Source organism: Eulemur rufifrons, chromosome 3, assembly GCF_041146395.1.
Source record: "Eulemur rufifrons isolate Redbay chromosome 3, OSU_ERuf_1, whole genome shotgun sequence".
Classification (NCBI taxonomy): Eukaryota; Metazoa; Chordata; class Mammalia; order Primates; family Lemuridae; genus Eulemur; species Eulemur rufifrons.
This window is the reverse complement of record NC_090985.1, coordinates 15722633-15747518: the sequence shown is the minus strand read 5'-3', so window position 1 is coordinate 15747518 and position 24886 is coordinate 15722633. Positions and strand designations below refer to the sequence as shown.

The 24886-nt window shown below is 42.9% G+C and overlaps 1 protein-coding gene across 2 annotated transcripts in view; it reads left to right on the top strand.

Annotated features, from left to right (window-relative positions):
- IGF1R (insulin like growth factor 1 receptor) overlaps positions 1-24886 on the top strand; it is a 282880-nt gene that overhangs the window by 185993 nt on the left and 72001 nt on the right. The window lies entirely within an intron of this gene.

The following is a 24886-nucleotide window of genomic DNA, read 5'->3' as shown; positions in this document are numbered from 1 at the left end:
TTGTGTGTGTGTCAGACTGAGGGTACTTAATGAAGCAACCTTTCCTAAACATCACATCTTTCTTTTTGTCTCGATGTGTTCCTGAGCAGCCTTTTTGTCTCGATGTGTTCCTGAGCAGCCTGTTCTCTGTTGTCCTTAATGGTACCTAAAGTCGATTTGGAATGTTTAGTAAGGACCAGGCATTCCTCTTAGGTATCCTGGAGATGATGTGAATACAACAGAGGGAAAGTTTCTGTCCTTACTGGAGCTGGTATGCCATTTAGAGAAGACAGACTATGGGCAAGTAAACGAATAATCAGATAAGAAGGATGGTAGTTAAATTTCATGAGGAAAATTAATTAGGTCTGTGTGATGGTGGTTGGCAGGTGGGTGTGGTGATGGGGATGACATTTGAGCTGAGACCTGAAGGGTGAGAAGGAGCCAGCGGGCTCCTAGGCATGGAAGAGGCCTTCGGGCTGAGAGAGCAGGGAAGGACTCTGTGACAGAGACAAGCTGTAAACAGTGCTGCCTCCGTGTTCGGGGAGACTGGAATGTTTTGGTTCTGCAGACAGCTGGGGGGCACCACCTTGTAAATATGCCTTTCAGTTCTTGGCTCTTCCAGCAAACCATGCCAGCTGTGGTTCTGTAGCTATGTCCTGGCAAGAGAGGAAAGGATGCAAGGAGGCCTCTCCGAGATGCTCTAGGGAGAAGGGGGAGTCAGGTGGAGCTTATGGCAAGTATGCCAAGGGAGGAAGTGATTTTTAGGCACAATGAGAATTTGCCAAGTAGAGAAGGCAGAAAAAGGGATTACTGGCACAGGAAACAGCATACATAAGAGTAACTGCACATGTGTAGGGAACCACTGAGAGATGAGCAAGGCCTGAGCACTTGGAGGGGATTGTGGTTAACATGTTAGCAAGGACCCAGGTTGGGGTCATTGACTTGGGGGTGGCAGTAGGATGTGTTGGAGGAGACAAGAACTGAGTGCTACAAGCGTTTGGCCAGTCTTTAGTGAGCGCTTACTGTGGACCTGTTTCCAATGGATACACAAATCAGAGTATAACACCATCCTTGCAAGCATAGTCTGAAATACAGTGTTGAAAGGGCCATCAGCGACATTACCATAGTGCTACCAAAACAGGTTTCAGAGCAGTTTTGCAGGAAGTAGGGTGGCTGGAGCAAGGGAAGCCGTGGAAAACAGTGGCCTCTCCTGGGCAGGCAGGGATAAGGCCTAGAAAGCAGAAAGAACAATCTGAAGGTTTGTGTGTGGCCCATCCAGGGAGCTGGGACGAAAACTGACTGGCTGGAGGAGGGGTGCTTGGATGCATGCTAGGGGCTGCTTGCATGGGGGCTGGGGCCAGGCTGGCAGGACCAAGAAGACTGACTCCATTCCTCGGGCGGTGAAGGCTGTTTACTGCAGTGGTGACTCCAGGGGGTGAGAGTTTTCCTGGGACTGCTTGGGAGCAGGCAGACACCAGAGGCTGGAGGAGAATTCTGGCCAGGGGTGGCAAAGAGGACCCCCAGGTGGCCAGTGTGCACTATGTTGCTTCCTGCAAGAAGCCCTTTGTACTTTCTCTTTATATTTTAAGTTTGGACAGGCTGATGTCTGGCCGGGAGTGACAATTAGGCTTATCATCAGAGTGTAGAGTCAACCAGCACATAAATCAAGTGGAGACCCCTCTTGGGTCCAGCCTCCTGATTACCTTTTCCTGCTTTCCCCTGTCCTGGAGGTGTGAGGTGGTGGGGAGCTCTCCAGAGCTCAGGAAGAATCTCTGGAATCTCTCAGGAGGATGCTTTGTGTAGACCTGAAGTGATTAAGCATCTGGAGGCAGCCCCAGCTGCTACCTGACTTGGGGAAGAGTGCGTCTCTGCTGGAAGCTGCAAGGTTTCCCGTGGCTGGGGTCCTGTGAGGATGGTGAGGCCAGAATGAGGACTGGATGGCGATTCAAGTCAAACCAGATGGGTATTTACCATCGAATATGGTATCCTGGGCGAACTACACCCAGTATGGAACAGGCAAGTTACCTGCTTCTTTCTTGTCAAATGATCCTAATACCGTCATCTCAGTTTCTTTTTATACATGCTCCCGAACTTAGGCACCTCTGAGTGAGATCACAGCTCCAGAAACTTGCAAGGAAAAGGTCTAACAGGGCGTCTTATTCACCCATGTGCCATTAATGGCGTATTGTGTGAGTAAGGCAACAAATTTTAGTACAGGGATTTAAAACAACTTCTGAAAAGACAGAACTAAAGAATTAATTTAAAGCGGGGGGGGCGGGGAGGCAAGAAGGAGGAGAAACTAAATTGGCTGTCATTCCCTTTGGAGAGTTTTTAAAACCAAAGATGAAGAAGAGGAATCGAATTATGGAAACAAAACCTTTGCGGTTTTCCACAGAACAAAAATGATGTGAAGCTGCAAGTCAGCAGTTCCAGCGCTGGGGCTGCAAAGGACGCCCACTCGTGCTTGCTTTCTTGTGCGCCCCTTCTCTTGCCGTCCTCCCTCGGAGGCGGCTGGGGTTCCTTTTGTCTGCTGTGGCCCCCCTACTCCGCCCTGGGCGAGGAAGCGGGAGCTGGCACCCCGCACCCTCCCCGCCGCCCCTGGACCAAGGTTGTTTACTACTTTCTACTCCGAATAACACGCCAATCACCAGAGCCCGCCTTCCCCGCCAGCCAATGGGTGCGTTGGGGAATTCCACCTTTCCGTGGGGCCCGGGCGGCGACTGGCTGGCGCGCTTGTCAGTCAAGCGGGCATCCCGCAAGGATGCAGCAGGAGTATTAGGGACGCGATCACCAGAGCAGAGGAGGAGTAACCTTCCCCATAAACAAGATGTGCCCCCCCCAAAGAAAGCGGGGTGTTGGGGGAGCCGAAGCACAACCCAACCCTGGGCCCCACCGGAGCGGGCTGAGCGCAGAGTCGGGGAATCCCTCCCCCCGCCTCCCGCGCTCACTGCAGTTGTAAACACGTTTCCCTCCATGTCTGTTTTCCCTTCTCTCTAACCGTGGCCATTACGGGCGGCTGTTTACAAAAATCCTGCAGGGCAATGACATCCCCTCGCCCCTATCCTTCCTTCCCATCGCCTCCCTGCCCTTGTTCTGGCTTTTTTCTTTTCCTCCTTCTGGTAAGCGCAGAGTGAAGGAGGCTGGGTTGTGCTTGGGTTTGTTTTGCTTTTATTGCTCTCCATGTGGGACAAGTCATGCTTTATCAACATGCACCATTTTCTACGGATGTCGTCCATCCTTCCCCTTGAAATTACTCGGGTGGGCAGATTGATTTTGATTAGTAACACTGTAGCCGAAACAGGCACAGATGTGGAAGGATTGGGTGGTTTTTTTGTTGTTGCTCTTGCTGGTTTGGGTCGCATCAAATGCTATTTTAATTTTACACTTTCTTTCAAGATTGGTCTTGAATCCTTTCCCCATTCATTGGTTTGAGGTATGCCCCCCCCTTTAAAAAAAAAAGGCAGTATTGTGTTGAACCAAATGTTTTTCTACCATCTTCTGTGATCTGAATCAGGTTTCCCATTTCCAGCAGCACAATGTGGTTGTATTCAGTGTGATAGGGGCGTAGTGGACATGAATTATTTGCCACAGGGCTGCCTGGAAGATGCGGAGTGGATTTTGCGTGGCCCGGAGCAGCTCCAGTGTCTGAGACTTCTCTGTTATACAGGCTCCAAGCAGGAAGCGCAGGCAAAATGGCAAAATACAGCATGTGGCATTCACTTTAAAAAAAAAAAAAAAACGCTCTTTCTTTAGAAGCTGCTGTTCCAGATGATAACCAGTCTTGTTTAGTTTTTTTTCTTTTAAAAGAAAAGGAAAATAATCTATGAAGATGGCTTGTTTGGGATATTTTATGAAAAGCCTTATGGACACAAAAGGGATGATTTTGAGGTTCTGGTTTGCTGAGTGGAGGATAGACTTCCCTCCTGGGATCTTGAATCACATTTTGGTTTGTAGGAATTGCAGGTCATACGGTGAAGCTGGGGCCATGGGAAAGGGATGAAGCCTGTGTCCCCTCTCAGCCCCTGGGGCCTCTGCACTTTTCCAGTGATGGGACACTTGGGAGGATGTATGGGAAATGAAAGGGGGGAAAGGTACATTGCAAATACAAGTGTAAGGCATGGCTTGTGACCAGGATTTGCAAGAGCAGCTTCCAGACTTACGTAAACCCTAGGAAAACTATTTCAAGTTAGCCATGACATCTGATTTGGCACTCTTTTTTTTTTTCTCTTCCAGTTGGTCTATTTGTAAATTCTCCCCACACAAGGAATATGTTTCCAAAATTATAAAATTAATGTGTATCATGGTTTTATTGGTAGAATATGTTCATCTTTTGCTTCATGACTCATGAGGAATGGTCCTTGTGTGTCATATGGTGACTGCAGGTTAAGGAGAGGGCCAGAGTTGGGGTAGAGTTCTGCTTTAGGGCAGCGATGTTCCTGGCATTATTATACCACCCTAGGAAGTTACAGTCAGGCAAGTGATTGAAGGCAGAAAGACCCTAGAATGATGTGTGCTCCAGCTTTTGTCCCTTATTAGCTATCTCACCTGGGCCAAGTGATTTCACCTCTGTGGGCCTCAGTGTCCCCTGCCTGAGATGAGAACAGCAATGTCTATACAGGGCTGTAGGACTCAACGAAATACCTTAGCTAGTGTGCCTGCCACTCTGCTGGGCCCACAGAGGTACCTGAGGCCAGGACTTCCCCTTCTCTCTCAGGTAAATTATCTCCCCTATTCATTCTTCTGTGACCCCTCATGTGAGCCTCCTGCTTATTCAGGATGACATGGCGAACTCACCTTTTGCTGGGTTTCTGCATCACCTGCTCCTTTCTGGCCAGGTCAGCCTGTTAATTTTCCCGTGCCAACGGCCTCTTGAGTGCCAGTAAGTCACGTCTGAACAACCAAAGCATGTTTCCCTGCTGGTGAATGCCAGAGCAGGCAGGTCTGAGAGCCAAGCAGATTTCTCCTGTTCAAAGAAGTGGGGGAAACAGGAGAGCGCTGGCTGCTTTGCTCTTAGTGACTTGAGACAAGTTTTGAATCACACCAAGTGAATCTTCCAGAATCACTACTTTAATCCTCACCCTAGTGTTTTGATCCCCCCTTTCCCTCATGAGGTAGTACAAGTGCCTGGCGTGTCTTTGAGTTCTGGGTGATCTGACTTTAGCCTGCTTTGCTTCCATTCCCCAGTTCTGGAACAGCCTCCACTGTGGCAGGTCACCTTATCTTCTAGAACCAACTTCAAGCAGCCCTGTACTGTCTCCTTGCCCCTTTATCTTGTCAGTCTTGGGTCACTGATGCTGTCTTTTGATGTGTGCTTCTATGGTCTTCTAGTCATCTTTCTTGCTGGGGCGGGGGTGGTGGTGGCTTTCTATGTGTCTCCTGGTCAAGGTGAAGGCAGTCTCATTTAGTGGCACTCCAGGCCTGTAGAGCCAGGCAGAACTGCATGTCTGACTCCACTTCATCACTCTCAGCATGGTGTGGGTGCCTCAGACATGGGACTGACCCCCCCCCATGTTTCTTAATCTGGAGAAAGGGGTGATAATACCTTTTCTTTGGGGGGAGCTGGAGGATTAACTGTACCTGGCTCCAAGTTTTGGGCCTTGCAGGCACTCGGGAAGTGTGAGTTATTATAAGCGTTGTTTTTTATCATCCATAGATGGAGATGTTATCTACTCTATAGGACTACCAAGAGAATAACTGAGAGTTATGCAGAATAACTTGCTAGGGACTCAGTGTTCACTTACCTTTCTCCCATAAGGACAGATGCCCTTTATTATATTTTTGTACTCCCCCCTTGGCACACCCTTGATAAATACTGATTCAACAAAAAATTAGTTCTTCAAATGTACACATTTAGGACCTGTTGCTTTGCTAATAGTGATTTTTATGAAAATGAATGCTTATAGGTCAAAAGTTTGGACACCCTAATGTGTGAGAATTCAGCCAAACAGGAAAATCTGAGTGCCTTGTCTGCTCTATACCTGGGACAAAACAGGTCCTTGCTAAATCATTGTGGTGTGTTTTAAAAATAATGAGGTTACTGGATTGATGTTCTGAATAGGGAGAAAAATGATAATGTGTGAAATGTTGCCAGCTCATCTCAGTGCCACGCAGATGGTTAGTTTGCAGAAGCAGGCCAGTCCCTGAAGCAGGATGGCTATGAAAGCTGTGACATTGTGGCCAAAGCATGAAGCTGCTATGTAGTGGGCAGGGTCACAGTGATTTTCCTCTGTCATTGTTTAGAGGGAGGTGGGTTTTGCTGAGCTCTGCCCACTTCTGTAGAAGGGACCTTGCCCAAGGCTGGGTAGCCCTAAGCCATTAGGACTGTTGAGTCTTACTCAGCAAACATATGTGGGATGCCTGCAGGGCAGGTGCTCAGCTAAGCTCTGGGGGCTACAAAGATGTGGAACCATGTCCCTCCTTGAAGGAGAACCATTGGAGCCTTCCTGACCCCAGCAGGAATTGTCCAACCAGGCAATATGACGGGCGTGGTCCATAGTCTTCACCAGGGGAACTTGCCCAACCACGCATCTGAAGTCTTCCGTCTTGGGAATGCCACTTAATTTACCCTAAGCCTTGGTTTCCTCCTCCTCGTAGCAGAGAGAAAATCAGAATGAGGAGCAGGTGAAATAGCATATGTAAAATGCTTAGCATTGGGTGTGGCTTTTAACTGTGCAATAAATGGTAGCTCTTATATTGCTTATATTACTTATATCCACAGATGCCTTTTGGAAGAAGCCATTGCTGAGTATGGAAGATACTGAACTGTAGCATGCATACTTGCATGAATCAGTCTGCTGAGTTATTTTAAGTTTGCATTTGAAAATAAAGGGTGGGTTGCTATCCAAATATAAAGAATTGGATCCAGGCTCTAAAAGGATGTTTGCTGTTCTTTAGCAAAATACCATTCTTCTTAAGTTTCATTCAATCATTCCACAAAAATCTAAGCATCTGTTTTGTCCCAGGCGCTGTGCTTGTAATGGGTGTGCAGCAGCAAACAGAACACTTGCTTTCTGCTCACATAAAGCTGACTGGTGGTCAGGAAATGTAGGCAATCACGAAATGTAAATGTGATGGGCACAGAGGGGAAAGCCTTTGGTATACCGGCTATGTTTTTAATATTTAAATGTTAACTTGGGAACGTCTTTCCATCTAAAAATAATGATTTACTCTTTCTCCTGCAAATAGCTCCTTTTCCTGTACACAACAGGAATCCTGTTCGCAACAGGAATCCTGTTCAAGTTTTGGGTAAGAGGTTCTGTTTTTAGGGAAGAGAGACATTTTACAATTGAATGTACAACTTGAGATGATGCAGAGGAGAGAATATATATTGGGTTTGTGCCTTGGCTTGTGCACTGAAGTTGCTTAGGGAAAGCACTTATGTATAAGTGGAAAGGTGTTACATTAAAGAAGCAACTATAAAGTGACCCCATAATAAAGGTAAACTATTTGGTATACATCTTTAAAAATAAATGTGAATACCCAAAGTTCACGATTCTGTTCTTCCATCTGGACTAGCACTGTCCTATAGAAGTTTCTACCATGGTGGAATGTTCTAGATCTGCCTTGTATAATACAGGAGTGACCAGCCACATGTGGCTGTGGAACAACTGAAATGGTAGCTAGTGCTACTGGGGAACTGGATTTTGGATTTTATTTTCTTTAAAGTGGAATTGCCACACATGGCTAGTGACTACTAGACAGTGCAGATCTAGAGATTAGATCACAAGATTAACCGACAAAATTCTTGCCTCCTAAAATATGTGTTTATTTTGATAAGGGTAACTAAGACCTGTACATACCATTTGTCCTATTTAGTGGTCATAAAGGAGGTGTGCAGATTTTTAAAAATGTAACACAATTAGACCAGCTATCTAATTGCACACATTTTCTGGATCTGTTGATGGTGATTATTGGCAAGTACTAAGTATAATACTTACAATGACCTAGGAACCATAAGACAAGCAAGTCGTCTTCTGTAACCGAGAACCAGTGGGTCAAAGTGTTGAGGAAAATAGTTGAGAGAAGACAACCAAGGAAGTCCTAATGGTTCCATCAAGTGGCTGTTGATTCATGGATATTCAGAAGCTTTTGAGGCTGTGAAAATAAACTAGATTTTAAAATTCTGAAACAAAATTGAAACTTTTATTTGAGTTTAAAATTTTAGTTGAGTTGATTTTCATTTCTTCTTTCGGTTCATTTCTGTGGTTTTCCCCTCCTGCTTTGTTGTTTCATCAGATTTGGAGACTAAAGCCTAGCTGGTCAGTTTCAATTTTATTTAAATTCATTTTGTCTTCATTCCTTCTAATCTAGCACAGACCTGTGATGTATTGGGATCAGAGTGCTCTGGAGAAACGTTGAAATATAAAAACATTTTCATGAAAACATTTCCAGTTATATTTAATTTTTCTTCTCAATAGAAAAATATTTCCAACTTAATCCTCCCTCTCCCCTCTTGAAATGAATTGCATGCTTTAGAAATAACATCAATCCACGCAAGTACACAAGGACAGTCTTAGCCATTTAATGGAGATATAAAAGCTCAGAGAACTCTGGGCTTCAGAGGCACAGACTCTGCCTTTCAGGATGCTAATAACGTGGGCAAGGCCCTCGCCTGGGCTCTTGGTTGACCAGTGAGCAGCACAGCAAACTAGCACAGCACTGAGTTCAGGGCCTGCCAGGGAGAAACCTCTCACTACATCTCATCATCGTCATCTTCCTTATCATCATCCCCCAAGTTTTATTTTTGAACACCTTATAAGTGTCTGCCAAGGCTAGTTGATGTTGAAACTTCCTCTTTCCAAACTTCACCTGACATCTGGGACCAGGTATGCTGGAAGGTGTTTGAACATGCCATGGACTAGCTCACACTTTTTATTAAAGGAGAAAGCAAGCAAGCCCCTCTCAGTGGCAGAATTTTACCTTCATTCTACCCTTTGATTTTGTTGTGGTTGTTCTTAGAACTTCATTCAGCTCATTAGGGAGCCCAGCTTCAGGAGAAGGTGAGCTTCTCTTTTACAGAAAAAGTAGAAAGTCATAATGAAAAAAAAAATGTCCAGTGTAGAACTCCATTGGGCTCTCATTCCAGTTACAAAGCCCATGTGTATCAGAGTCTATGTAAAACTTGGGTACGTCCACCTGCTTAGTAATAAACAATGTATTTAGTTTTTGCAACAGCTTCTGAGGTAGGTTCTAACAACATTGTTTTAGTGATGAGCAAATGGAAGCCTGGAAAAATAAATTGCCTACAACCACATAGGTGGTAGGGGTAGAGACAAGATTTGAACTAGGAAACATACCTGATTTTAAAATGTATGTTTTTCATTCACTCTACTACATCTACAATCTTTGCATTCAAACATCTGAGAGAATTTTCTGTTGTGTGATTTTCCTCAAAAAAGAGTCCATTAAAAAATGAAATTTTCCATTTTGTAAGCTATTCCCTTGAGAGAAAAGTAACTCTTGGGTTTTTAAAACAATAAGAAAATGAAAGGTAACTTTATTACATCTGGGGTTTCTGATTAAATTATGATTTCTGTGATCTTGTGGATTTTTCACTGTCAGTATATCTAGAATTTTTCCTTGTGGAAGTTGAGTCACTTTTAGAAACAAAGATCACGTTCTTAAACATATGATTAGATGTATAGATTGATTCAGTTATAGGATGTCATAGCCTAAATGTAAGATTGTATGTACATTAGAATTAATTTCCTCAAGAAAGAGAAAGAGCTGGCAAATTCAGGAATTGTAGTTCTGTTGGCTTTTTGTATTGTTATATTTTTGTGCAGGCAAAGCTGCAGACCTTGGTTCTTGGTCACCTGACCACGTGGGTACAGGTTCCTGAAGTATTGACTAATCTTCAACTCCGAACTGTATGATCAAAGACTTCTGAAATGTCACAGTGTTTCTGAACACTTAGGCCAATTTCAGTTGCTCATATCCAAAAATAAGTCAGAAGTTCCTTTGGACTCAGTGGGCAGCACTGAGTACAAAAGTCCAAACACTTGTACAGGCTATCTTAGTGGAAATTTGGATCTTCAGTATCTCAGATCTTTAATAGATTGTGACTTCCATGAGAGCAGGAGCCTGGCCTCTCAACAAGTCTCTCCAATATGCTCAATAAATATTTGTCAAATGGAGGGATGACCAATGAAATACAGTAAAGCCCTGCGGAGAACTGAGACTACTGCACCAGTCTTTGTGCACTATCATGCTGGAAATATTTCCAACATATATTCTGTACTTTGCTCCTTACTCTAGTGAATATAATTTAATCATTTCTGGCCAACTTGGGGACATCAGTGAACATAAATTCTTATATTATGCATAATACAGTGATACCCTCAAGGCTGACGGGGAGGAAGTTTGCCCTCTACTGAAGATTTCTTGTGCTTATTGTGTTCTTATGGTCTGGTTTTATCATTTTTATGTCTCCATTTCTGTTTAATAGACTTATTGCAGTAAGAAGAGCAAGCTGTTTCTATCAGCTCCTCTGTAGGTGATTATTTGCTGCATCCTCTTTGCTGTGGGTGCTTTGAGAACAGATTTCTAAGCTTGTTATAACACTAGAATTGTGTGTTAGGAGTAAAGAGGCGGCGAGTGAAACCTAGCTTCTTCCTGACACTTGGCTATACCGCAGAAATGTATAATTTTGCTAGATAGTTGAGTTTTGGAAAGGTGAGGTATCAGTTTGTGAGAAGTTTTTTTCCTTCAGATGATCATTTTTTTCTTTTACTTCTCTCCTTCCATCCATGTCTCTGTCTCTCTTTATGCGTCTCTCTGTTTCTGTCTGTCTGTCTCTCTTATAATATGGTAGCTGCTAGAATAATTACAATGAATGTAACTTATTTACCCACATTGACTACCCACTCAAAAACCATCTTCAAAATGAAGTTGAAATTTCCCACTGCTGTATCCTGGACAAGCCCTTAGTGCACCTAGTTCAGTGACGTCGTATTTTGGAAGGGTTCTCTTGTACCTTGCTGTCAGATAAATACACCTGAAGGGCTTTCTTAAGCAGTTTGTTATGGGTCCTCCCCCTGCCCCTCCCGCTATTAGTTTCACCCTCCTGGTCTTTCTTCTTGGGCTCATGTCAACTCTGGTAGGGAAGCCCCTTATTATACCCTCAGCATGCAGTGCTTGTGCACCTAGGGTTCACTGCCCCCCATCACACCCCCTTGCCCAGTTAAGAGTCCCCTTATGGCCACAGTCGAAGTCCCCAGGTTGAGCTCTCCTTCTGGGGAACATCAGCCTTCCATCCTTCACTCCACCAGACATCTTTCAGTTGCTGCAGTTTTTGCAAACAAACCTTATTTTGATTTGAGAGGCAACATGGTATAATAGAACCTAGATCCTGGGGTGAGGCCAACCTGAGTTTGTGTCCCACCTTCATCACCCCTGAGCTCTGACTCTGGACAAGTCAGACAAGTCTTTGTGCCTTAGTCTTCCTGTCTGTGAAAAGGAGCTTATATGGATTTAATCCAAGAGGCCTAGCACAGCTCCTGGTGCAAGGTAGGGGCTTAATCCATGGTATACTCACTCCTTTCCTTTCCATAATATCCCATAATAGATGGAATACATGTACATAAAATGATTTTGTACATTCCTTAACAGGAGGATTCTCATCTTCTGTTGCACACCCCATCATGCTGGAAACACCAAAGTAAAAATGGTAGCTTTTCACATTCATTTTTGGCCTCAATTTTTTGTTATTCCCCAATGAGGATCGTTTCATTTGAGGCCAATCTCTGGAAGAAAGTAGATCAAGCTTTTCAGATGAGATTTTCGTGAAACCCTGACAAACTCTTTTTATTGCCTTCGCTACCACATAGTGGTGGATCAGGAAACTGTAGGGCTTGTGATGCTGGGAAATTGCTGCTAATGCAGTAAAGATTCTTGCTGTTGAAAGAATTTGGTCTGTTTTATGCATAACATGCAGAGAGCAAAAGCATATATTATCTGTAGCAGATGATAGAACAGAGTATATGTGCAAATTAGACAAATACTGTTCTCAGTACATTTGAAGCAAAAAAGACAGAGTTGTTGGATGGATCCAGGAGAGTCACACATAGTTTTTTGTTGTATATTTTTTTGACTGTTTCTATTTACGTCCCTCAACCATCTCACCTCCCTGTTTCCACCGCACTGGAAGACTAATCTAAGATGAATTAAATGTTAGGCAATATGTCAGAACAGAAGGGTCCTCAACTGGGATGCCCAGTTCTCTACGAGCCTGAGGAAACTCCAGCAACAGCATTTCTCTGCAAATCATCTGTAAAAATTAGAGGTTTGCCTTATTTCTTTTTTTTTTTTTTTTTTTTTTTTTTTTTTTTGTTGAGACAGAGTCTCACTTTGTTGCCCAGGCTAGAGTGAGTGCCGTGGCGTCAGCTTAGCTCACAGCAACCTCAGACTCCTCGGCTTAAGCGATCCTACTGCCTCAGCCTCCCGAGTAGCTGGGACTACAGGCATGCGCCACTATGCCCGGCTAATTTTTTCTATATAGATTTTTAGTTGTCCATATAATGTCTTTCTATTTTTTTTAGTAGAGACGGGGTCTCGCTCAGGCTGGTCTCGAACTCCTGACCTTGAGCAATCCACCCGCCTCGGCCTCCCAGAGTGCTAGGATTACAGGCGTGAGCCACCGCGCCCGGCCCTTATTTCTAAAATTAGGAGTTTATCTTATTTATGAAACTCTTGTCAGTGACATCATCTTGGGGGCCAAGATTTTTAGTAACTCTAGTTCAGGTGGGAGGAACCCAAAGTTAAATTATCATTCAGGGTGGGATTTTTGAGTTTACTAATGATTGATTGGTTTGCATATATCCTTATAGCTCAAGGATCTTTTTCTCAATTTAGTTGATAATCATGCTGTAAGTTGCTTTCTTTTCCTTTATGAACTTTTATTTTTAACTTTTAAAGTTGAAATAATTCCAGGCTTGCAAAAGAAGTTACAAAGAGTACCAAGAGTTGTGGAACACCCTTCACCCAGCTCCCCCAAAAGTCAAGATCTTATATAACCACAATACAGTTATCAAAACCATGAATTTGACCCTTGGTACAGTACTGTTAATCTCCAGACTTGATTCACATTTCATCATTTTTCCACTGGTGTTCTTTTTCTGGTCTCAGATCCTGGAGAGGATCTCACCTGGCACTTATTGTCTTCAGTTTCTTTGATTCTGGGACATTTTCCTGCGTCTTCCTTAGTCATTCGCCACCTTCCCACTTTTGAAGAGCATGGGGCCAGTTATTTTGTAGAATGTCTTTCAATTTGAGTTTGTGGGTGCTTCCTCATGATTAAATTTGGGTTATACGTTTTTAGCACGGAGATCACAAAAGTGCTGCTGTTTGCTTCGCAGTGTATCCTATCTGGAGATACATGATGTTGCATTTCTGGTGATGTTAACTTTGATCCCTTAGGTGGTCTCTGCAGGTTTCTACATTGTCATTACTATTTTTCCCTTTTTAATTAGGAAGAATCTTTTGGAGGTAAATACTTGAGACTATGTAAACATTTTGTTCCTCATTATTCTTTCACCCACTAATTTTAACATCCATTACTGTGGTGTTTGCCAAATGTTGATTTTCTATTTCTGTTTTCTGAATGTTATTTGAAATGCCCTTGCTGTTATTTTCCTACCAAGAAGGTGAACAAGAAGGCAGGAGATCTTAATTGCCAAAACAGTCTCATTAGTTTTGATCCTGGCTGCAAGTGTCTCTTGCTTTTGAGGACTCAAAGAATGAATGCTATTCGGGGACTGACTCTGAAGCACAGCCATGAATGTTTTGGATGGGTTAGGAAGGCTTACACAAGGCATTTAATTTATAGTATGCATTTTATCTTCGAGTTTTTAAAGCTGTAATTAAAAGAAGTGTTCAAGGTGTTGTTTTCCTCTTTTAGAATATACATTATTACTGACATGGCAAACAAGTTGGAGAAGACCTCTATTTAATTAAATCTCAGCAGTACTAAATCTAATTGGTATGAAGAAATCATTATTCTGAATTTTCCATCACTGCAAGATTAAAATAATTCTTTATCCTAAAGAGAGTTTTTTTAATGGGCTATTTTAGTCTTTGATTTTAATCCTACCTATGTGATCTTTTCTATTCTTTTTTATTTGTACCTTAAAAGAATGAAAAAAGATTTATACTTCTTAACTATAATATTTTATCAAACCTGATGCATCCATTTCATGGAATTCTGAACGGCTACAGTTTTAAATATCCTGCAATCCATCTCCACTTGTAATTTTATTATTGCATTCAGACAAGAGCACGCTTGTTAACACTAAGCTTTGTGTGGCCCTCCTTTTTCCACACTAATATTTGTAATACATCACAAATTAAATTTAAGGAGTTTGAAATGTAGCTGTTACATTTGGAAAAGAAAAAAGAATCTCAGGCATCTCAAACTTCAAGTGCTCAGTGGAATAGGCTGTCAGGTCACTCATATTTGCTGGGCCAAGGAGAAATTTTGCTGGTAGGATTGCTTCTGAATTGGTATGTATTCTAAGTACATAGTGTATAGCTTCTGCAGGTGAGGCTGCACAGAATTCATGGTATCATGTACTAAAGAGTGCTTTTGTGTTTGCAATTTCCTTATTAACGTTTTAAAGTTGGCTGCAAACCAGAGTGAGATATAGGTCACATTTATTTGAGAGTTATTTCTAGACCCTAAACCTACAGTTGGACTCCACCCCAGTATAGCGTTTAAAATGATTGCATGTGGCAGCAAGGACCCGTGTTCAGAGATGTCACCGCCATCCCCAGTAGGGCGCGACAGCTGCGGCAAGGGAGGAGGCTGGGGAGGGCACGCGAGAGCAGGCAGGGCCGTGCCACGTGACTGCGCTTTGGCCGGGCTGCTGCTCTCCCCTGCCGCCTGGCGCTGGGGACCTGCAGGAGCTCCAGGAGAGGGAGTTGGGGATTGGGCATGGCTTTCCAGTTTAGGAAGACGTCAACTTTTTGGTTTTGTTTGTTTTTCCACTTCTTTAATTCCGATATCTGAAAACGCACGAAAGGTTCTTCATTTCTTTTTGACCACGGCGTCCAGAGTTTAGTTCTCTCCCAGATCTCGGTTCCGGTCGTGGGTGGATGGATCCCAGGCTGCCTCCCTCAGGAGGGGAGGGCTGGGAATTCCAGTCATCGAGATCTGTCTTCCTTTGGAAAGAAATCATTTTGAACTCTCTCACTACACACTCTAGTGTCTTGTTAAACATCGAGTTATGATAGAAAATCAGCCATCCTAGGGTCGTAAGAAAAGGGTACGCCGGTCTCTGACTCTGGCGGTCTTGTTGCCACGTCCCTCCGTTCCTCGCGGGAGGCTCACGGAGCGGGTGACTTGCCCACGTCACGTCACCCACACGAGTTGGCAATAATATGTGGTACAAAGTGCACAATTTAAAAAGGAAGTCAAAGACGAATGCGTTTGCAAAAGAAAAACTAATATGCAGTAAGAGCGCGCGTTCTCCACTGAGCTGAGTGTTACAGTTGGGCGCTACCACCCCAGTACTCGGAGCCCAGATCGTATCCGAGCTGTGGGGACCCTCGCGCCATGCCCCCCTGGAAAAAGCCGGTCTCCGGCCCCTGCTGCCACCGCTCAGACACGCGGACTCTGTTCACACGTGTCTGCAGGTGAATGCGATCCTAATTTAAATCTTCTTCCGCACACTCATATTTTCCCATTTCTTGTGGGAATTTTAAGATTCTCTTCAGTGTATTTTCTCCTCATCTTCATTAAAATGCAGCAAAGCAAGGCGTATATTAATGGGGATCCCAGTATATAGAGGCAATTTATTCAAAAGAAAGGCTTGAAAGATAAAGCTGAATCTTAAAAAATCAGAAACAGACTCTTGTTAATCATTTTAAAAGTAAAAAATCCAACTTTTGATAAATTATTTTAGAAGAATGGTTCAAACGAGTGCTAGGTAATTCTGGTCATCAATTATAGTGATTTCCTTGCATTGACTCCAGAAAGTCAGAATATTCATGAGATTTCTGGTCTGACTCAGACCTTCAGGAGCCATGAAATTTTCCTGTTGGGATAAGAGGAAGTGCTAGTGGTCATTTTTGGCAGTTTAATGAAACCAGAAATAGATAAGCATAAGAGAGAGGTAGTGTCCACTTGTTTGCTCCCATCGTGTTGCTTTTGATTTGTGAAAATTAGTTTTAAAAATCATACTCCATGTGCGATCTTTGTTAGCATTCATTGGGTACACAGAGGAAGTGTTTTAGTTTCTGTGAATTTGTTTAAACAAATGACTGAGGTTTTGTTTTTCACTGTGTCTGGCCAAGCAGCATTGCTACACTTTTTTAAATTCATGACATCCTGACCAGTGAGTGTTTTAGTCTTCCTAGCCTTTTGTGACGGGAAGACAAGGAGGCAGACACCAATGGCGCCTTTCACAATGGAGGTTTGTTTGTTTATTTTTTTAATTTAATGGAAGGATTGTAGATGGTTTAAAACTTCCTTGTGCCAGGAGAGAAAGAGAAATAATTAACCCATTCTAAACAACTTTAGGAATAGATGATCCATAGACATCAACTTTAGAGAGCAATAAGAGCCTTTTTTCTGGACCTCATCCTGTGATGTTTTAAACAAATAAGGTTTGTTTAATTTAAAATCTTTCTTAAAGGCAAAAGGCACTGTGCTAATTTTTTAGAATTTTAAGTTTTGTATTAATAAAGATGGTGATTTATAGGTTTCTGTTGAAATATATGAATCTGAGAAGCCCCACCCCGATCACCTCCCAGTCCTGGAATCCCCAAGGTTCACTTATGTATTTTTTAGGAGTCACCACTTGGGCACTCCTATCTTGTACATGCCTTTCCATTTTGTGGTCCTCTCTGCCAGAAGTGTTCTTCCTCTCCAGATATGTATCTTTTATGACGTGAATCTTTACCTTGAATTATTATCTGTGTGTACATCTTATCTCCTATGTCCGACTGCGTGCCTTGTGCATTTCTGTTAGGCCTCACAGTGCCTTACAAACAGGTACACTCAGGTTAAATGAACAAATATTTAATTCGTAAGAACTTAGAAAAGATCTTTGACTTTTTTTTTTTTTTTTAAAGCCATCATGATTAAACACTGTGTTTGGTGTGGTACTAATTCTGTGCTCTACCAATTTGTGTGAAGTGTGGCCTTTAAAATAATTGAGAAATATTTTGAAGTTAGGTTAAGCATAGTGGTAAAGTTTCTACTTTTTTAAATAGACAAACTAATTGTTGTGTTTTGTTGTTGTGTGTTTGTTTGTTTGTTTGTTTGTTGGTCTTTTGGAATGGCCCAAAATGCCCTGGTACATCTTTAAGGCATGGAAATGAGATCTGCCGACATTTGGTACATGAGCTCTGTCTCCCTAATAAGACACAGCGTCTTAGATCTTCAGTCTCCATTAGTGAATTAATACTGATTCCTTTCTATGAGTTGTGAAAATTACATGAGAAAACTCTGGGATGTGTGCAGGTGCACTGTAGCCTGTTAGAAGCATCGACTCTGGTCAGATCACTCAGGTTGGAATTCCAGCTCCGCCTTCTTCAAGCTGTGTGACTCTGGGCAAGCTTCTTTCTTTCTCTCTCCCCCCGCCTCTCTCTCTGTCTCTCTCACCTTGGGCTCTGGTTTTGAAGAGAGGAAAATAGCAAGCCTTCCTTCTTTGGGTTGTTGTAGAGATTAAATCTGACAGTGTTTGTGCCAAGTGCTTAGCACGTGTAGCAGTGAGTGCCCCATAAATGGTAGGTGTCTTACTACTAAAAATAAACATTCATTGTTTTCTTCCCTGCTAGTACCTTTAACTTTTACTCATATTGCACCCTTGAGGGAGAATTATTTTCATTAAAAAGTTTTTAGTCTGCCCAGAAGCAAGTGTGACCTGTAAGAGAGCTGGTAATTGTTGTTAGGTTAAATGATTTCTTTGGGTTATTCTCAGGGAAAACCAGCAAAGAAATGGAGCCAGAGGACTATGGTTCATTTTATTCCTCATCACCTAAAAGTAGCTTCTTAGATTTTTATCATTTTATTTTCTTTTTTTTCAGGAAGGTGCAAGGAGATAATTTTTTATTTTAGTTTTGTCATCAGTTATTTATTTAATAACAGTTGACTTTCAAAATACAGAAAAGTGCTTATCCTGCAGGAAACTCCCTTCTATGATTTGACTTAATTTGCTTTAACATTTATATGTTGCCTAGTTCCAAAGAGACTTTGAGGCAGCTTTCAGTTTAAATAAAACCCACGTGAGTAACACAGGACCTGAACGGTCGAGTTAGCAAGATGACCACACCACACCAGAAAAAACATTATTCTTCCTGGAACCTGGCTCCTCTAAGATTCTTGACAGCCCAAGCACAAGAGGAAATATATGCCCCCACCTTGTATAAAATTCAAGGGCTTTGCTTTTGAACAGGTAGCATATGTAGTAGGCTGGGACCTAGCCTCTGTCTATAGGACCCTCTGGAATGAGCTGTGAAGCAAATAAAAAAAAAAGAATGGTGTTCCTGCCCTCAAGGAGCTTATAGTATGTCACAAGTCGCAGAATTAATGTACACTGAGCATGGCCCTGGAAATACAGTGATTGGGGAAAAAAAAAAAGGATTCCCGTTATGGTGCAGTGTTCACTAGTGAAAGAAAATGGGGAACGTTAAGTATAAAAATGTCTTCTTTTAAATTGTGGTAAAATGCATATAACATAAAATTTACCATGTAATCATTTTAAGAGTACAATTGAGCAACATTTAGTATATTAACATTGTGCGACCATCACCACCATCCGTCTCCAGAACTCTCTTCATTTTGTACAGCTGAGACAGTACCCTTAGACAGTAACTCCTCATTCTCCCCTCCTCCTACCCCCCCCCACTCCGATAAGTCTTTGATTGTCCATGTGATCAATGCTTTGAAGGAGATGGAGAAGTTGCTGTCACATAAAATGATGGGAGAATGACAGGGCAGCAGGAATGGCACCTACCCAGAGAGTGTGGTCAGGAGAGGCCTCTTGGGGGTGATGATAGCCAGCAGGCAGGTCATCGACGCATCTTCAGGCAAGTGGAGAGTGGGAGGAGGCATTCATAAGCCAGGCAGAAGGAATGGCATGTATATGGAGGCCCAGATTCAGGAAGGGAGCCAATGTGGTTGGAGCAGGGGCTGGAGGGCAGAAGGTATGTGTATATGTTTGTGTATCCACTGTGTGCTGACCCTAGAGTACAAATGCACAGCTGCATCCCAGAAGCTTGAGGGTGCCTACACCAGAAAATTACAGAAATCTTTACTGAATGGATGAACGCATGCATCTTCCCTGATACAGGCTCAGAGAGGGGAAGTCAGAGACGAGCAGGTGATCGGCATACTTCTGACCTGCTCCCTCCTGTCATAGTAGCCTTGAGTGATGGGGTAAGGAGGAAGGAATGCTCTTGTGGCGCCAGTACTGGGATGATTTTTGAGAAGCAAAAGCAGTGGGTCCTAGATAGCAGAGGTGCAAGAGGCGGGAGAACTGGGCAGTCTGAGGGCTGCTCCGGCCAGCTGGCTGTCCTTCCCACCTCCATGCTCAGGAGCCAGCCCAGGATGTCCGTGCACAAAGCCAATGCTTTTGTCAAACAACCGGCACATGTTCTTGCTTACAACTCAGAGGTCCAGCCCATTGATCCTGGAAGAGATTCCTTTGACCTGGAAAATCATAATGGCAGGTATTTTTATTCAATCCTCAAGCAAGCCTTCAAGTGGTTCCTGTGGAACCCCTAACTTTGAGTAGCCCCTGACTGACCATGACAGCAGGAACTAGTTGCAGAACCTTGTTGAATAGAATTATTTAGCATTGCCCATTTATTTGAGTAGTTCAGGATGCCTATCCCAGATTATCACCACGTTATTTACCTCCCCACCTACCTCCATCTGAACCCAGTAATTAGTAACAAGGGACTTGTTTCTTCACCTCTTTCTTTACTGGGTAGAGGGAATATTTTCATTATCATAGAGGAAGAGGAAGGAGCTTGTATATCTCTTTGCTATGTCCAGAGAGTTTTCACATAATCTGTGTAAAAGTTGAGGAAAGTTATTTAGGAGCACATGATATTGGGAGTTTTTCTTTTGTTTTATTTTTCGAAGAGCCAAGTGAAATCTTTTGAAACAGAAAACTCTTTTCCTTGTTTTTAGGAGCTTACTTCCTAGTGGAAGTTGAAGGTTTAACTTCCAGGCCTGTGAAAGCTTTATTGGCAGGCTTTGGAAAGTATTATATAATCTGCCCACAGCCTCAGCTCCTCCCCCCACCCCCAGGCTATATCTGCGTCTTGAGGACTCTTCAAAATAGTATCTGAACTACATTGAGCCTTCAGCTGATATTTTCTTGGGTAAGCCCATGTCCACCTTGCACTAAATAAAGATTATTTCAGACCAAATGGATTTAAAAACAGCACTGAGCTGGGTGCAGTGGCTCGAGCCAAATAGTCTTAGCTACTTGGGAGGCCGAGACAGGAGGATCAATTGCTTAAGGCCAGGAGTTTGAAACTAGCCTGGGTGATACAGTGAGACCCTGTTTCTAAATTCCTTAAAAAAGAAAAACCCTGAAAAACTAGAATCAGAAAGCCAGGCTAATTGGAAAATTATAATGTTTGTATTTATTTGAGCAGAAGTGAAATCTGAAATATTTTAGAATCCTGTCTTTTGGTTTTTGGGGTTATAAACTTACTTCTTTCTTACCCCAGAGTGCATGTTCTTCTTGAATCTTAGCACAGCCTGCTGTCTCATGCTCTCTTTCCAAAACAGAGGAGGAACTTAAGCATCTCAAAATTTTAAACACTACTCTCCCTAAAACCAGTTTTTAAAAAGTAGACAGACAGACAGACAGACATGACTTGGGCCCTTAAAAATGTGACCAAGCTGGCATGTAAGTAGGCGTAGGCAGTTTCTAAATTGTTGCTGTAAATTTTGCCAGCATAGCTTCTGGACTGGTAGTTTTGCTTGCTTTTTCATATATTTTTGACACCATTTATGTGCAGAGGAATGCTGCCTCATGCCATCACGTCACTCGTCTCTGAAGGCAAGCCAAGGCTGTCGAGGGGCCACCTTGAGGATATGCACCCAGAAGGCGAAACTGCCCCCCTGGGAGAGGTGGGATAAATGACAATTGTCAGTGGCTGGTAAGAGTTTTTACACAGAGTATCTCACAAGACTTAGCAATGTGTGTTATACATGACCTGAGACACAGAGACGTTTTCCAGTTTGTCCCGTTCTTTCTGTTTCTGTATCCTCAGTGATACTTCTCTCAAAAATATTTCTAATTAAGTTTAGGACCAAGTTAAAGATTTATCTTTAGGCAAACAGATTTGTATTCTTGATGTCTATCCTTGTCCAGTGAAAAGATGTAGAAGGGAAACCCTATAAAAGGAAACAAGATCACTGGCTGCTTTCTCTTGGCAGTTTGAGATGTGTACTAATGTGCAGATTGTTTCTGCTCATCAAAAAAGCAAAACGTCTTACAAAGGAGCAAAGATGTGTCCACTGTACCTCTGCTCCTGTGTGCACCCTAAGACTCGAAAGTGAGCCAGAATTTGAAAATATTGGATTGGGATGTTATTTTTTAAAGCACCTGGCTAATTTAATTATAAAGTGTTTACACTTCATTTTTCTGGCAGTGGGTTTTCCGTGTAGGTGGTAGAAGATTTCCTGTAAGTTTTGCAAGTTCCAGGGCAAAGAGAGTTGCAATATGTACCCTCTGTGGTCACAGCAACAGGAAGGGCAATTTCTTAACCTGCTGTTGTTACCATGCATGTAGGTGGATGCTGGGTATTACAGAGCATGTCCTTTCAGCCTCCAAACTGTTGAAAGTTCACGGGTATGTTAATGAAAATGAATAAGAATGGCGTTTTTAGGAATTCCAAATATTGAGTCTTGGAGGTCGATAATCTTTTCCCTAAATGTGTGCTCCAGTTGGAATTGCTGCCTACAAATACCTCGTGGGTGAAACGGATATTTCGAGCATGACTGAGCTTATTAAGAGCCCTGCGGCGCTTCCTCTACCGGGGTTTAGAAATTTCAAAGGATGGGGCTAGAGGGAGGGAGGAATTATGGGCATGCGATGTGGAGAGGGCAGGAGGATGGAAGTAACAGGTTCAACGTGTGTCTTCTGTGTCCCTGCAGAGCTCCTGTGTGGGGTGAGAATGTTAATTTAGGAAGAGCAGCTCTTTCCATCTGTGAAGCAGGAGGAAAAGTGGATTTGAAGGAAAGTTTAGGTGCTGTTTATTTAGATGGGGGTAAGGGGAGGGAATGCATTGGGAGGAATGCATTTTAGTAGGCTTTACTTAAACTGGGAGAAGTGTTTGTGGGGTGAAAGACAAGTGCAGTTGGGGGAAAGTGCATTCAATAGCCAGTTTCGGAATTGGAAAATGGGGGCGGGGCAGCCATTTCAAAATTTCCAACAGTATTAAAGGAAGTTTGTCGGTTTATCAAGAGAAGGCATGTGCTTTAAAGGTTAAGAAGTGCTGCTCTTTTCAGGGGAGTAGGGGGCCTGGGGACAGCATGATGTGCTAGAAACCCTAGGCTGGGGGCTGGAGACCCAAGTACTCAGTCCAACTCTCGTGAGTGGTGTGACTTCCATAGCTTCGGTTCTCTTGGGCTTCACTTTCTTCATCTGCCAAATGAAGACGTTCAACTAGATGTTGAGTTCTTGGGTTGCTTTCAGCTCCAGAATCGGATGACTCCTTCCTTTGGGCATTCATCTCATGTCAGAGATGCTCCCTGGCTCCAGCTCTGCAGTGAAGCAGAACAAAGTGATGCTGCCCAGACTGGGGGTGTGTTGTGGGCCTTCCCTCTCTCCTCCCCTCCGGGCCTTAGGTGAGAGGTCCTCCTGGGTGAACGGGGAAACTGAGAAGCCTTTCCCTTCTTCAGAGCACTCCATTTAACAAGCATTGCGGAGTCTGGCTCTCACTGCAGTGAACAAACGCTGACTTCAGCCTTTACCCTGGGTTTCAGGTCACACTGATTGTTTGCAAAACATGTTCTTTTTTTTGTCACTTGCCAGTACTTGTTCTCCCTGTGAGTAAAACACAAACACATCCTGAGGGATATTGCAGGCCAATTTCTAGCGTTGAGGCTTCCGCACTCTGGCCTCCCTGGGCCCTCTGCTCCGGGATGAGGATGCTCCAGGATCTCAGGAGACAGCAGTTGTTTTGACATGAATTTCAAGGAAGTTGCTATCATACATAGCTTATTCTTTTGAAGAAGAAAAAGTGATAGCTCTTTAATGTTTTCAGATTCTTATTTTTGGGTTATTCAAGTCCAGAATTTTGAATAAGATTTTTGAAGAAGAGATTTATGCTTCAGATTCTTTCTTTCTTTCTTTCTTTTCTTCATTTCTTTACTTTCTTCTTTTCTTTCTTTCTTTCTTTTTTTTTTTTTTTTTTTTTTTTTTTTTTAGTGACTTGACCAGTTTGGGCTTTTATAGTGTTCAGGGAAAGGGTTAAGAAGTTGATTTGGGAAGCATAGTCATGTGTTCTGCAAGTTACTGTCTACTGATCCCTTCATTTAGCAAGGAAACCTTACACATTCTCATGGTATGCAAAACATGTGGATTCATAGGCACAGTCATTGGGCTTTGCTGCAGTTTGACCTCTTTATGTTTATGATTTGTATGTGCAAATTACCTCAGTCTTCAGACCAAGGATGGAATGAAAGGTTGATCCTTGAACGTGGTTTTCAAGTTTGGAGCCTCATTTATGCTTTGCATTGTATAGCTGCCCTGCTTGTTTTGTTTTGTTTTTATGAAGTTACCCTAAGTGTTAAGTTCCTTCATTTTTCAAAGCAAATTCCTTTGAACCTTGAAAATCAGGCTGTAGGATAGATCAGATAATGTTTGGAAATCAATTAAAAGATGAGGATGCGGGGCAAGGTGAAGGCTGCCCAAACAGAAAGAGGGAGACACCCACTTGTATCTTCCAGCACCATGCTGGGACTCCCCTGTGCGACCTCCTCAGTCTGGCCCGGAGTGCTCAGGTAGTCTGCCAGGGTTACAGCAGGAGTAACAGGCTTTATACTCACAGTGTCTAAAGGGAGAGACTTTGAGTTTTCCATCCCACGTGTTAGTAACGGTAGGCTTTGTCATATTTTGCTTCATGTCCCTGCTCTCCTAGAACCCTAAGTTATGTTGGGTGGGCTTGCGGCAATCTAATTCACCTTGTAGTTGGAATGATGGTCTGGAAGGAACTGATTACCTAAAAATCAGGAAATAATACTTGCTATTTAATGGTTCAGAGATCAAATAAAAATTTACTCTCAGATGTTTCCTAATTAACTGGAAAAGCAGAAGGTAACCTGGAAGACCATCTCCATTGGGCATTTACAACTGAAACTCACTCTTTCAACTAGCATTTTACTCATGGGATGCCTGTGTTGGCTCTTCAGTTGAACGTAGTTTTACCTGTCATTTACAAAAAAGCAAAAAACTCAACTATTAGGGTAAAAAAAAAGAGAGAGAGAGAGAGAGGGGCTGACTTGCACTTTGAAATCCTTCAGTCAACCTTTCCAAAGTATAGAGTCGGATTTTTTTCCCTAGTTGAAACTGAGGAAATGGTAGTTGCCAATATGATTGGGTTTGTACTGCCAAGATGGGATTTGAGCACTTTTAATGCATTCTGGCAAGGTTGGTGCATTTCGATCAAGTGCACTGCCCCCCCCCACCACCTTTATGACCCACAAAAATAAAAACTAAGAGAAATAAAACACGAGCCAACAGAATTCTGTGGGAATGGCAAGTGTTTTGTTTTTGTTTTTAGTAGTAGTCTTTGCAAGGACATTCCAGGGATGATAGTTTTACATCTGTATGTTTTTCCAAGGCACTTTTGAATCATCAGATAGATTAAATATAAGTTCCATATATTTTTGCAGGTGGGAGTGTTCCATGGTCCAGTTCTCCCCCCCCCCCAAAAAAAA